This window comes from Rhinopithecus roxellana, chromosome 11 (assembly GCF_007565055.1).
Source record: "Rhinopithecus roxellana isolate Shanxi Qingling chromosome 11, ASM756505v1, whole genome shotgun sequence".
In the NCBI taxonomy this organism is placed as follows: domain Eukaryota; kingdom Metazoa; phylum Chordata; class Mammalia; order Primates; family Cercopithecidae; genus Rhinopithecus; species Rhinopithecus roxellana.
Genome location: NC_044559.1, coordinates 97,006,990 through 97,016,590, shown reverse-complemented (window position 1 = coordinate 97,016,590; position 9,601 = coordinate 97,006,990).

Here is a 9,601-nt window from a genome sequence, read left to right as displayed (position 1 = left end):
GATTTGTTTCAAGATTTAGAGCTCCTTTTAGCAGTTCTTGTAGTGCTGGCTTGATAGTGGCAAATTTTTCAGCAATTGTTTGTCTGGAAAAGATTGTATTTTTCCTTCATTTATGAAGCTTAGTTTCACTGGATACAAATTTCTTGGCTGATAATTGTTTTGTTTAAGGAGGCTAAAAATAGGACCCCAATCTGTTCTAGCTTGTAGGGTTCCTTCTGAGATATCTGCTGTTAATTTGATGGGTTTTCCTTTATAGGTTATTTGATGTTTTTGCCTTACAGCTCTTAAGACTCTTTCCTTCATTTTGACTTTAGATAACCTGATGGCTATGTGCCTAGGCAATGATCTTTTTGTAATGAATTTCCCAGGTGTTCTTTGAGCTTCTTATAGTTACATGTCTAGATCTCCAGCAAGGCTGAGGAAGTTTTCCTCCATTATTCTCTCAAATATGTTTTCCAAACTTTTAGATTTCTCTTCTTCCTTGGGAACACCAATTATTTTTAGGTTTGGACATCTGACATAGTCCCAAACTTCTTGGAGGGTTTAGTTATTTTTTAAATTATTTTTTCTTTGTCTTTTATGGATTGGGTTAATTCAAAAGCCTTGTCTTTGAGCTCTGAAATTCTTCAGAGTCGCACATAGTCATCAGGTTATTTAAAGTCAAGACGAAGGAAAGAATTTCAAGAATCTTTCTTGTTCAGTTCTATAGCTGAGACTTTCCAATGCCTTTTTCATTTCTCTAAGTGTATCCTTGATTTCCAGAAGTTGTGATTGTTTTTTATTTATGCTGCCTATTTCACTAAAGAGTTTTCCTTTCATATCTCGTATCATGTTTTTGATTTAAGTTGGACTTCACCATTCTCTGATGCCCCCTTGATTAGCTTAATCATTGACCTTCTGAATTCTTTTCTGGCAATTCAAATATTTTGTCTTGGTTTGGATCCATTGCTGGTGAGCTGGTATGATCTTTTGGGGGCATTAAAGAATTTTTTTTTTTTTTTTTTCTGTCATATTACCAGAATTGCTTTTCTGGTTCCTTCTCATTTGGGTAGACTAAGTCAGAGGGAAGATCTGGGATTCAAGGGTTGCTGTTCAGATTCTTTTGTACCATGGAGTGCTCCCTCGATGTGGTGTTCTCCCCCTTCCCCTAGGAATGGGATTTCCTGAGAGGTGAACACTAGTGATTGATTTTGCTCTTCTGGGTCTAGCCATCCAGTGGAGCTACAGGGCTCTGGGGTTGTACTGGGGAGTGTCTGCAAAGAGTCCTGTCTTCAGGTCTTGCAGTTGTGGATCCCAGCACCTGCTCCAATGGAGGTAGCAGGGGAGTGAGGTAGACTCTGTGAGGGTCCTTTGTAATGTTTTTGTTTAATATTCTGGTTTTGTGTTGGTTGCCCTCCAGCCAGGAGGTGTTGCTTTCAAGAGCACTTCAGTTGCAGTCCTATGGGGGGAAAGCAAACTTGCCCTAAGGACACCTTGCTAAGTAGTCAGGTTTCTCAGGAGGTGGGCAAGACCATAGAGCTCCCAAGAGATTATGATCTTTGTCTTTGGCTACCAGGGTGAGTAGAGAAAGGCCACCAGGTAGGGGCAGGGATAGGCATGTCTGAGCTCAGTCTGTCCTTGAGGGTGGCTTGCTGTGGCTGTTGTGGGCGATAGGAGGGTGGTTCCCAGTCTAATGGAGTTATGTTCCCAGGGGGATAACGGCTGCCTCTACTGAGTCATACAAGTGGCCAGCTAAGTGGGGGAAAGCCAGCAGTCACAGGCCTCACCCTGCTCCCATGCAGCCCGCAGTTTTCAAAGTCAGTCTCACTTCTACTGTGCCCCGCCCCCCAACAGCAATGAGTCTATTTCCAGGCAGCCAGTGACCAGGCCTGAGAACTTGCCCCAGACCATGAGCCTCCCCATTGAGAAAGCAAGCAGACTCACAGTTTCTTGGCGTCTCAGGGAGACTTCAGTGGTGATCCAGTTCCTTCAAACGGTCTTTGGATTCTCTTGGCTTTCCTGGTATATTCTCCTGGTAGTTCTTGGAGAACAAGTTCAGGAGGTGAGTCTCCACATACTGCTCTGTCCATCGGAGGGGGCGCTGCAAGCTAGTCCTGCCTCCTGTCTGCCATCTTAATCTGAATCGCTTTTTCAAAAAAGTCGCCAATAGTTGTGTTTTTCTACCTAAGCTGTCCTCTGTGCCATGAAAAGTTTTAATGATACAGCATTTCTCGTTTTTTGTTTGTTTGTTTGTTTGTTTTGAGACGGAGTCTCGCTCTGTCGCCCAGGCTGGAGTGCAGTGGCGCAATCTCGGCTCACTGCAAGCTCCACCCCCCGGTTCACGTCATTCTCCTGCCTCAGCCTCCCGAGTAGCTGGGACTACAGGCGCCCGCCACCACGCCCGGCTAATTTTTTGTATTTTTAGTACAGACGGGGTTTCACCGTGTTAGCCAGGATGGTCTGGATCTCCTGACCTCGTGATCTGCCCACCTCAGTCTCCCAAAGTGCTGGGATTACAGGCGTGACCATACCCGGCCGATACAGCATTTCTTGAAAGAACCCATGAAAAAGCTAAAGCCAGTGGTGCTAAGCTCTTAAGATGGCCCCGCAATTATTGAAGAGTTTGACTTCTTTGACTTCTGCTTTAGGAATTGCTATACTCATCTGATTCACTTTTTGCTTCTTTTCTCCCTCACAAAATAACTGTCCCTATGGATGTTAAGAGTGCTCCCTGACTGTTCCAGGACCTTTCCAGGTGACTGCCACCTGCCCCACAGACTTTGATGCTGGTTGTTGTTGTTGTTGTTTTTAGCTTAGGCAATGGCAGCTACGTAATTGCTGATGTCTAGGCAACGGTGACTATAAAACACTGAATATAAGACATATATAAATTTCAGAAGCATTGAAACATTAAAAAAAAGTAGAATTCTAGAATTAATTTAAAAATGAGATACGAAGGTGCTCTTTAAACTTAGAAACACTGCCAAATGAGAAGCTATTAATGTGGCCTTGTAACAGTTATTGTCAGCCAGGACTGAGCAGTTGGCCTGTGTATGTATATTGTGCTGAAGCGGCTATGTTGTCTGGGTTATATACCCGGGATTCATCCTCTCAGGCCAGGAAAATTTAGGACAGGGAAACACAGGAGGAGTTTAGGAGTGGAGGTTTAATGGACAGAAGAAAAGAGAAAGAAAACCAGTTCTCTCTATAGAGAGAGGGGTCTTCCGAAAGGAGAAGACCATCTGGTGGCTGAGGAACCCAATTTGACATTCCAGCTTGAGGCTGTGGTGTCTGATTTGCATAAGGCTCACAGATCGGTTGGATCAGGTGTGACATTTACATAACGGGGTCGGGAAGACTGGTCTCCCACCCTAATCTTATTAGGCAAGTGAACTCTTCCCTTGGCTGGGGCCCTCTTGTCTGCTCCTTATTGTACACGTGGCTGGCAGAAAAGGGAAGATGGAGCCGCCATCTTGAACATGTCTGGTCCTTAGTTCCTGCCAGCATTTCCCCAAGCAAGCACCCAGCTTGCTTGTCTGTGTCTGCAGCTCAACTTTACAGGCTGCGCTTTGTTAGAAAATGATTTGGGGCTGCTTTTCATTAAAAAGAAAGGCTTACTGAGGACTCCCATACCCTATCTGCCTAAGTGATTTCTTCTTAACCCCTATATCAGTGCCATTTTGACCCAGTCATTTTGATGAATTCATTTTGACCTCCACACAATTTTTCATAGCTTTAATGAACAGCATTAAATGTTGGAGTGATTTGTATGCTACCAGGAAGCGCAGGCAACAGACACCCTAATCATCTCCACCCCCATCCCACCCCTTATCTTGCTCTGGAGTCTGACCTTGTCCATTGCCTCACACTCTCCTCGAGCTTGAGTCTTATCCTGAGGGAAGGTGGAGTGAAGCCCAGACAGGGTCAGGGTGCCTTGATTTAAAAAGCTGCCTTGCGTGGGCAGGTGGGCTTTGGGTATCAGTGGGCCTGGGATTGGGAGAGGGCCACTGTCTGGACTCTAAAAGGGAACATTTACATTTAGGGTTAGAAAGAGTATGACAACCATGATTGACAAGGCAGAGCATTGGTGGCTGAACCAAGATCAAGGACTGAACTGTGTTAGTCTGTTCTCACACTGCTATAAACAAATACCTGTGACTGGGTAATTTATTTTTAAAAAAGGAGAGAGAGAGATTTAATTGGCCTATGGTTCTGCAGGCTGTATAGGAAGCATGGTGCTGGCATCTGCTCAACTTCTGGGGAGGCCTCAGGAAACTTTCCGTCATGGCAGAAGACAAAGTGGAAGCAGGCACGTCTTACATCACTGAAACAGGAGGAAGAGAGGGAGTGGGGAGGTACCACACACTTTAAAATGACCAGATCTCATGAGAACTCTATCATAAGAACAGCACCAGTGAGATGGTACTAAACTACTCATGAAGGTTCCACTCTCCCATGATACAGTCACCTTGCACCAGGCCCCACCTCCAACATTGGGGCTTACAATGTGACATGGGATTTAGGTGGAGACACAAATCCAAATTATATCAGTTAGCATTGGCCAAGAACACATGGAGAGTTCAAAGAGTTAAACAAATCAAGTCACAGGCAGCACTAATTATCTGAGTACAATGATCAGTACATCTGGGTTGAAGACCTTCTATATACTTCCTTCCAGGGCAGGTACTGGATAGGGGATGGGCTGGCCCAGGTCTAAAGAAATGAATGGTAGATGAACTATAGCTGAATGGGGTGAAGAGAACTGGGCCTGTGGTGGAGTCTGATTACTCCTGGTACACATGCAAGGCTGACACAGGCTCCAATACTCTTTGAGCATCTTCGTGCAAAGCAGAGTTCTTTCTCTGGCTCTCAGAAGGATTTTCCGATTATTTTCCATGGTCTTTCCCTGCAGTTGCTGTGACTATCCTCAGTGAGACAGCTTAATTTCAGGTGTAGAAACAACAATAGATGCAGTCTCATCCAAAGTTGTTGAACCCAAGAAAAGATGATGACAACTCAAAACAAAAATGAAAGTTTCTTTAAGGCATGGCCACCTCACAGCCACACTCGCAGCTGGAGTTTCCTGCTAACGTGACCCTTGAGTCTTTGGAGGTCCGGGCCAACTGACAAAACAATTTGCTCACGATGGTGGCTCACTGACAAAGAGGAAATCTCTTATGGACTGCTGGGGCAGCCAAACTTGTCCAAAGAACACAGCTTTGTGGTACTGTAGCCACAGGGAACTACTGGGCGAGGAATTCTTTAATTTTCCACAGTGAATGCTCCAAAGATGACAAGCTCTGCAGGAAATCCTGAGTCCTATATACCTATATATATCCCCACCGCTGGTCCTATTCAGCCCTAATCAAGGATTACATCATCAATGAGCTTATCCACAATGACAAAGAAGAAAAACAAAACCCAGGTTGCAAACGCCTGCACACAACTTGCTTTTGACAGCATGTTCCAGCATTCTCCAGGAAAGAGGAAGCTACGGAAATGTTTAGTACAAGTAGCTGCAGGGCAGAGAGCTGTGGGAAGCCTGGTGTTGAAGGAATTGTTTTTATTTTTATTACCTTTTATTACCTTTATTACCATTTTGTTTACCTTTTTGGTCTGATCAAAAAGTAAAGTTTTTGATCAGTAAGTCAATTTTTTTTAGAAGTCAAAGATAAAGAACACACAGTATAATGAGGCCATATAATTAAGTGGTTTCTAATTTCCAATAAAATAAACTAAATTTATGGGCAGAAGTTATCAAAGGCTTATCTATTTCACACCAGGCCAGAATAACTTCCATGACTTTACTAATGATTTCCCAGATATTATTCCCTCTTGCTGATGGGGTGGTAACTTCTCTGAATGTATTATACGACACAGACCATCTTAGCAGACTGCAGTGAGGGATTATCCTGCTAGCCTTGAAGGAGGGAACTGTTGTGTTGGTAGCAGACCATATGGCAGGGATCTATGAGTGGCTTCTGGAAGCTCAGAGTGGCCCCCAGCTGACAGCCAGTGAGAAAATCCCTGGAGACCTCAGTCCTATAATCTCAAAGAATTGAGGCTGGGCATGGTGGCTCACACCTGTAATCCCAGAACTTTCAGAGGCCAAAGTGGGCAAATCACCTGAGGTCAGGAGTTCAAGACCAGCCTGGCCAATATGGTGAAACCCCATCTCTACTAAAAATACAAAAATTAGCTGGGCACCTGTAATCCCAGCTACTCGGGAGGCTGAAGCAGGAGAATAGCTTGAACCCGGGAGGCAGAGGTTGCAGTGAGCCGGAATTATGCCATTGCACTTCAAGAGCTGAGTGACAGTGTGAGACTCCATCACAAAAAAAAAAAAAAAAAAAAATCAAAACCAAAAACCTCAATGCTCTGTGAGCTTGGAAGAGGAGCCAGAGCTCCAGAAAGGAATGCAAGGCCACTGATCCCTTGATTGCAATATTTCTCTGCTACCAATGCAGCAATGAACCACCTGCTACATGCGTGCATTTCTTTTTTTTTTTTTTTTTTTTTTTTTTTTGAGGTAGGGTGTTGCTCTCTCTCCTAGGCTGGAGTACAGTGGTGTAACCATAGCTCACTATAGTCTCAATCTCCTGGGCTCAAGTGATCTTCCCTTCTCAGCTTCCTGTGTAACTGGAACCACAGGCACGTGTCACCATGCCTGGCTAATTTTTAAATTTTTTGTAGGAGTGAGATCTTGCTGTGTCGCCCAGGCTGGTCTCAAACTCCTGGCCTGAAGCTATCCTTCACCATCCACATTGCTGGGATTACAGGCATGAGCCACCACATTCAGCCTACATGTATGCATTCCTCAAGGGCAGATTATATAAAGTGGATATTGTTAATAAATATTGCCAGTTGCCCTTCATGGCTATACCAATTTACACTCCTGGTACAGAAGTCTACCATGACCATCCATGTTTGGGAATGTCCAGTCCCCCACCTCTTACCAGTGCTTGATATGAACATATCTCTGATAACCAATAAAGTTGAGTGTCTTTCTTATATTTCTTGGCATTTGGTTTTCCTCTTCTGTGAAATGCCTTTTTGTACCTTTTGCCCTTTTTTCTATTGGGTTATTTATCCTTTTTAAAGTTGATTCATAGACATCATTTTGTAAATCCTGAATAGTAATCCTATTTCTATTGTATAGATTGCAAATATGTCATATTTGAAATCTGTAACTCATACTTTTTCTAAAACTTGTTTATGATTTTTCTGCCATACAGCTTTTAATTGTTTACATGTAGTCACATTTATTAATTTTATGTGTTTTGATTTGGTGCTTTATTTTATTTTGCAAGGCCTTCCTACCCCAAGATTGTAAAAAATATTATTCTGGCCGGGCGCGGTGGCTCAAGCCTGTAATTCCAGCACTTTGGGAGGCCGAGACGGGCGGATCACGAGGTCAGGAGATCGAGACCATCCTGGCTAACACGGGGAAACCCCGTCTCTACTAAAAAAAAAAAAAAAAAAAAAAAAACTAGCCGGGCGAGGTGGCAGGCGCCTGTAGTCCCAGCTACTCGGGAGGCTGAGGCAGGAGAATGGCCGTAAACCTGGGAGGCGGAGCTTGCAGTGAGCTGAGATCCGGCCACTGTACTCCAGCCTGGGCGACAGAGCGAGACTCCGTCTCAAAAAAAAAAAAAAAAAAAAAAAAAAAAAAAAAAAAAAAAAAAAATATTATTCTATATTTTCTTACAATATTTTAATAGATTTGTTCTAATGTCTTCACTTTCATTCCATATGGAGTTGATTTAGAGTTATCCACTCTTTTACTCACCCCAACCTTATCATTGCTCCTGACGTTGCGTTGGGCAAGGTCCCAGTGATTTCTGCGTTGCTGAATCAAAAGGACACTTTTAAGGCCAGGTACAGTGGCTCACACCCATAATCCCAATACTTGGGAAGCTGAGGCAGGTGAGGTAGGAGGGTCACATGAGTCCAGGAGTTCAAGACCAGCCTGCGCAATACTGTGAGACTCTCTCTCCAAAAATATATTTTTTAAAACATTCTGCAGCCTCATGCTATATATATATATTTTTTTCTCAATAGCATTTGTCAGCAATGAGCCCATCATTTGTTTTTTAGAACCCTTTCTTGGTCCCTGGGACAGCATACTCTCCTAGCTTTCTGATATGGTTTGGCTTTGTGCCCCCACCCAAATCTCATCTTGAATGGTAATCCCCAAGTATTGAGGGAGGGACCTGGTGGAAGGTGATTGGGTCATGGGGGGAATTCCCCCTTACTGTTCCCGTGATAGTGAGGGAGTTCTCTTGAGATCTGATGGTTTTATAAGGGGTTCCTCCCCCTTTGCTTCCCTCACTCACTCTCTTTTGCCTCCTGCTGTGTAAGACGTGCCTCTTCCCCTTCCACCATGATTGTAAGTTTCCTGAGGCCTCCCCAACAATGAGGAATTGTGAGTCAATTTAACCTCTTTTCTTTATAAATTACCCAGTCTCAGGTATGTCTTTGCAGCATTGTGAAAACAGACTAATCTACTTTCCCTCTATCTCACTGGCCACCTTGGTCCCTTTTATTATCTTTATTGAGTCATCTTCCTCTTTCTAATCTCAAAGTGTTGGTATTTCTCAAGGTTTGGTTCTGAGCTATCTTCTCTGTCTCTCCCTTCGGGAATCCAAGCCTTATATAATCTTTATAATGATGTCTTCATTACGTCTTTAGCCTAGATGTCTTTCCCAAGTTACAGTTTTGTACATTCTGATACTCACCTAACATTTCTCTTTGGATATTCTACAGCCATCTCAACTGAACAACTGAACACATTCAGGATGGAAGCCTGAATTCTCATGCTGTATTCCAAATCTGTTTTCTCTCTTGGTCACCATCCACTCCTGTGACCCAGACCATACACCTAGGCATCATCCTTGGGTGTTTCTTTTTCCTTTCTTCTTTTTTTCACCCCCATATCCAATCCATCATCAGTCCTGTCAACTTTATCTACCAAATATTCCCTGATTGGCTCTGCTGTCCTCTGCCTCCACTTCCCATCCTCGTCCAGGCTACTATTGTCTCTCACTCACTCCTCTGCATGGTCTCCCTGCTTCTATTCGCTCTCCACACAGCCGTGGTCTCCTTTCAAAAAATGGGTCACTTTAAGCTTCTCAGTGACTTCCCATTCTCTTTAGAACAATCCAGACTTCTTCCTGGGTGCTCTAAGACCTGGTGTGACCTGGACTCTGTGGCTCCACCCCCATGTGGGGCCACCCTCCACCTTGCTCTCCCATCCCCTTCAAATCTCTGAACAAACCCAGTTCTTCACCACTTCAGGGCTGTATTAGTTCCCTGGGGCTGCTGCTACTAATTGCCACAAACTTGGTGGCTTAAAACAACAGAAATCTGCTCCCTCACAGTTCTAGAGGCCAGAAATTCAAAACCAAGTAGCTTACAGATGAGAAACTCAGGTTTAAAAACGGGCACATAGGTGATTCCTCAAAGAGCTGAAAACAGAACTACTTTTGACCCAGCAATACCATTACTGGGTATATACCCAGAAGAATATAAATCATTCTGTCATAAAGACACATGCATGCATATGTTGGTTGCAGCACTATTCACAATAGCAAAGACAGGGATCAACCTAAATGCTTATCAATGG